The sequence below is a fragment of the Mobula hypostoma genome, chromosome 9 (assembly GCF_963921235.1).
Source record: "Mobula hypostoma chromosome 9, sMobHyp1.1, whole genome shotgun sequence".
In the NCBI taxonomy this organism is placed as follows: Eukaryota; Metazoa; Chordata; class Chondrichthyes; order Myliobatiformes; family Myliobatidae; genus Mobula; species Mobula hypostoma.
This window is the reverse complement of record NC_086105.1, coordinates 131,030,158-131,035,997: the sequence shown is the minus strand read 5'-3', so window position 1 is coordinate 131,035,997 and position 5,840 is coordinate 131,030,158.

The following is a 5,840-nucleotide window of genomic DNA, read 5'->3' as shown; positions in this document are numbered from 1 at the left end:
ACTGTTGGACTTCGGCCACATTCCACCGAGATACAACACTTGGCAGCTCGGGAGGTCGTTCCTGCCTGTGGCCATCGAACGTGCAGCTCCTCCCGTGGAGGGTCAGACACCCTGAGCCAATAGACTGGTCCTGGACTTATTTTCCATCTGGCATAGTTTGCAGTTTGTTGTTTGATTGTTGGGGTTTTTTGTATTGCTATATTTACGCTTTTTTCTTGGTTGGTGCAGCTGTAATGAAACCAAATTTCCCTCGGGATTAATAAAGTATATCTATCTATCTATCTATCTATTCTATAAGTTCGTGACCTAAGGTAGAAGGAGTCAATTTTAGAAAACCTAACACATTTATTTTTCAACATAGTCCCCTCCTACATGTACACACTCAGTCCAGCAGTCATGGAGCATACGGATTCCTTCTTTGTAGAAGTGATCCACAGCAGGTGTGATTGATAAGTTTGTGGCCTAAGGTAGAAGGAGATGAGTTATTAACTTCAAATTTTCTGCATTATCACTCAAAGAGTTGAACTACACGTGCATGTAACAAGAGCGTCTTGGACCTCCAGGTGGTCCACAGCAGGGGTGATTGATAAGTCATTTCCTAAGGTAGAAGGAGATGAGCTATACTGCTCTCGTTACATGCACATGCATTTCAACTGTTTGAGTGAAGATGCAGAAAGTCTGAAGTTAATAACTCATCTCCTCCTACCTTAGGCCATGAACTTATCAATCGCCCCTGTTCTGGACCACTTTCTGGAGGTCCAAGACGCTGACTTCTACAAAGGAGGGATCCGTATACTCCATGACCGCTGGACCAAGTGTGTAAATGTAAGAAAAATAAATGTGCTAGGTTTTCTAAAATTGACTCTTTCTACCTTAGGCTACGAACTTATCAATCGCCCCTCGTAACTTCCTCTGGGATAAATAAGGTTTTATCTTATCTCATCTTATCTTAAAGTGCATAACAGCTATTGCAAACACTCCTCCCTATGTCAGAATATCTTGGGTTCAATGTATGAACATACTGAGGACACTTAATCTTCTTCTATCCAACTACAAATCTCTTGCATTCAGTTTCTAACTGCACGTACAAAATGAGAATTTATCAGTTTAGCAGCATCCTTAAACTGATTCAATTAATCAAGCAACTCCATTATAGTTCTTAAAACTTATTGATTTAAGACTGAACACATGAAGAAACTGCTGATGAATCATGGAAATGTTTGAATAGATTAAAGATTGAGAATGATTAGCTTTATTTGTCAGGTGAACATTGAAACATCGAGACATACAGTGAAATGTGCCATTTGTGTCAGCGACCAACACAATCTGAGGATGTGGTGGAGGCAGCTCACAAGTGTCGTCATGCCAACATACAGTAACATGCCCACAACTTACTAACCCTAACTCATACACCTTTGGAATGTGGGAGGAAACTGGAGCACCCGGAGGAAACACAAGCCGTCATGGAGAGAACGTGCAAACTGCTTGCAGACAGCAGTGGAAATTGAACCCTAATCATTATCATTGTAAATTGTTGCACTAACCGCTATACTACTGTGATTACAATCTTTGCTCCTTTTTGGCAACACCTTCAAATCTCTTACTATCTCTTCTTTCAGTTAGTCCTGACGAAGGGTCTCAGCCCGAAACGTCGACTGTACCTCTTCCTAGAGATGCTGCCTGGCCTGTTGCATTCACCAGCAACTTTTAAGTGTGTTGCTTGAAATTCCAGCATCTGCAGATTTCCTCGTGATTGCAGACTATCCTTTTCAATAGCCCGGGTTTCCAGAGAAACAGCACTCAGCTGCTCGATTCCTCCAGGTGTCAGGCTATGGAGCAAGAGGTTCAGGCCATATCAGACGTCTAAGAAGTTCTGCACCTTGCCAGACCTCAACAATATTGACTGGGAAAATTTCTGCAGTGAGATTCTCATCAGGAGCTTTGCTGAAGTGCAGAGTTATCAAGTAGGTGAGACAGAAAGGGCATGTCCATTGGTTCCCAGGTTTACAGTTTTACTGCAACAACTAATCTTCCACCTCTAAAGCATGTTAATCAGCAGTACATCCCACATGCCTTTATTCCCACTACTGAAGACATCTACTGTAGGCTTTGCATCAAGAAGGCAGCATCCTTCATAAAGAACCCTCACCACCCGGGACATGCTTTCTTCTCATTGTTACCATCGGAGGGGAGGTACATGTTCAGCATTTCGGAAACGGCTTCTTCCCCTCTGCCATCAGATTTCTGAACAGACCATGAGCTCATGAACCCCACCTCATTTTTGTTCTCTTTTTGCAATACTTGTTTAGTTTATATACGTCATAATGTAACTTACAGTAATTTTATGTTTTGCCCTGTACTGCTGCAGCAAAACAACAAATTTCACAGCATATACCAATGATATTAAATCTGACTCTGATTCTGATAATACAAGCAAGGGCTGACGTTGATGTCAAGCACGGGCATATCAGATGGATGATGAGTCTGATAACCCGAGGAAGGGTCTCATTGACTTCTTACTCGTATCCATAGATGCTGCCTGACCTGCTGAGTTCCTTCAGCATTTTGCTCTGGATGCCCAGCATCTGCAGAATCTCTAGTGTTGAAGAAAGGGTCTTGGTGAGATTGAGAACTGCTGTTCCTTCCCCCTTACGCAGTTGAAGCTTTGGAGAACCTAGGAAGAATGGGAGCAGCCATCGATAACCTTTCTGGCTGACATGTTGCTCCTTCCCAAGAGACAAGGAGGCCCACAGTGATTTCTTAAGTCTTTTGAATAAAGAATACCAAACACGCAGAATGGATTACAAAGGATTGTTCAACAATAAATATTATTTATTAGCAGTGCTACAATATGTTACAAATAATGAAATATTCATGAATTGCGACTTCATATTCATTCTAATTCCTAACACAATTCAGAAAATGCAGTACTACACTTCACAGTTTTAGTAGCAAAATAGCAGGAAGTAATTAATATCTACACAAAGTCAAAGACGGTTCACATTAAAATACAAGTACACAGAGGGAAACAATATATTATTCACAAATCCCACCATACTTTTCAAGTACTCATTTTTTGAAAAGAAAACATGATATAAAATATATCTGTATATCAGAACAGATTATTTCCCTCTGTTTTCAATGTCTGTAGAAATTTGGGGATCATTTGTTCACATTGGGTAAGTTCAGCACTGCAATTGACATTAACAAAGTATTGCTCCTCAACGTGTAACGCCGGTGGGTGTCATGTAAAGGGACTACCGTCCTTATGGGGAAACATGGAGGGGTAACAAACAACTGCAGTGGAGAGTCAGACTGGCTTGATCTAGGGGTTACAGTAACAGGTGCATCCACATTTATCCTTCGCGTTTTTTTTCTTTTTCCTCTCTTCTCGTTGTTTCTGTGATGTAACATTTTCATAAACCTCTCAGAGAAAAAGGATTAGCAAATCTCAAATTACTTCAATAGACAATAGGTGCAGGAGTAGGCCATTCGGCCCTTCGAGCCAGCACCGCCATTCACTGTGATCATGGCTGATCATCCACAATCATTATCCAGCTCCTGCCTCATCCCCATAACCTTTGATTCCGCTATCTTTAAGAGTTCTATCCATCTCTTTCTTGAAAGCATCCAGAGACTTGGCCTCCACAGCCTTCTGGGGCAGAGCATTCCATATATCCACCACTCTCTGGGTGAAAAAGTTTTTCCTCAACTCCATTCTAAATGGCCTACCCCTTATTCTTTAACTGTGGCCTCTGGTTCTGGACTCACCCATCAGCAGGAACATGCTACACACATCAAAGTTGCTGGTGAACGCAGCAGGCCAGGCAGCATCTGTAGGAAGAGGTGCAGTCGACGTTTCAGGCCGAGACCCTTCGTCAGGACTAAACTTCGAAGGGTCTCGGCCTGAAACGTCGACTGCACCTCTTCCTAGAGATGCTGCCTGGCCTGCTGTGTTCACCAGCAACTTTGATGTGTATTGCTTGAATATCCAGCATCTGCAGAATTCCTATTGTTAGCGGGAACATGCTTCCTGCCTCCAGCGTGTTCAATCCCTTAATAATCTTATATGTTTCAATAAGATCCCCTCTCAGCCTTCTAAATTCCAGAGTATACAAGCCCAGTCGCTCCAATCTTTCAACATATGACAGTCCCGCCATCCCGAGAATTAACCTTCTGAAACTACGCTGCACTCCCTCAATAGCAAGAATGTCCTTCCTCAAATTTGGAGACCAAAACTGCACACAGTACTCCAGGTGTGGTCTCACCAGGGCCCTGTACAGCTGCAAAAGGACCTCTTTGCTCTTATACTCAATTCCCCTTGTTATGAAGGTCAGCATGCCATTAGCTTTCTTCACTGCCTGCTGTACTTGCATGCTTGCTTTCAGTGACTGATGTACTCATCACAGCAAGCGAGACAATTGTATTGAAAGATTTACCGAGAGGGAGCACTGGCTGATTATATCTGGAAGTTAATTCGTTGTCGGCTTAGTGTGTGAATATTTTATTAGCTGCGAATAATCATTGGGGTTGAAAACAGCAACCTGATGAAGGTGGGGGGGAGATCATTAAAAAAATGCAGCAAATTCTCAGCACCCACCTGCTCCCAGAGCTGGGGCTGAAATGAACTGGAAATAAAGGAAATTATAATAAGAAGGGCGTTCAAAATTGCTTCGACCCAGGGAGCTGCAAATATTTAATTATCACCTCATTGTTCCTGGTGGTGGTTTGTGCCATGATTAGTTTCCTTATGCTCCTGCTTGTTCCCGCACCACTGCCGCTTCCCGGCCTCCAAATGGCAATGACGACCTTGTGAACGGAGACAGAAACTTGCCCTGGGAAAAAATCAGACCTGATCTTTTTTTAACGGCCGGCAATTTTTAACAGGAGAATTTCATCCGTTCCTATTTGACGTCCAACTTTATCATCTCCCTAGTGTTGCCAATTTGCACTGATTTTCAAGTATGTCTAAGCAGGCAGATTGAGATGTCCATGTCCCCATTTTGCAATGTTGTCTTTTACCTCTGCATATTACTGTTCCCTGGAATTCCCTTCTAAGTTCTTGCATGTTGCTATCTCTAAAAACGCCTCCGGGACGCCACCAAGCTAAACTTAGGGGTTACTAGAGTGTCACTAGAGTGAACCCGCCCCATACATCTGAGCAAGTGATACAGCCTGAAACACAGACGCCTGGTGGAGAAACGTGTTTTTGAAGCTACTATCTTTCTGGAAGGACCTAAATCTCAGCCCACACTTAGCCTACTTCCGGATGCTCTCTGAAAAAGAGCAGCCAAGATGTCCTAGCAATGTTTCCATTTCAGCTAGTGTTTTACTAGGACTGTTTATGAAACTAAATGTCGCTAGGACTCTTTATGAAACTAAACACAAATATTTCTTCTGTCACTGATGCCGCAAACCCGAAAATAATTTATTGGTTTTGACGCACTTTGGAGAGCCGTGAAAGGTGGCCTGTGTGTTTGTTAATTTTTGATCTTGCCTTCAATCTGCTCTTTTCTGACTTTCTCCCTGTTTTAACTGTAAACTGCCTATGATGGCATCTAAACAGAAATTGTTTTTGCAATAATATTTATACCTGTAACATTCAACTGTGAAAATGTTTATGAGATGGGAACATCACTTTCAGGGACAGTACTTTGAAGGGCGGTATAAATCACCCCTGTATAACCATGGGGAATGGAGTGACACGCACAGTTTTGTTAGAATTCCAGGACTTCAGCCCAACAATGATTCTTCTCCAAGTCAGGATAAATAACTTGGAGGAAACCTGTAGGAGGAAGTGCCCCCAGGGCCTACTGCCCCTGTGTTTGAGGTGGCAGAGG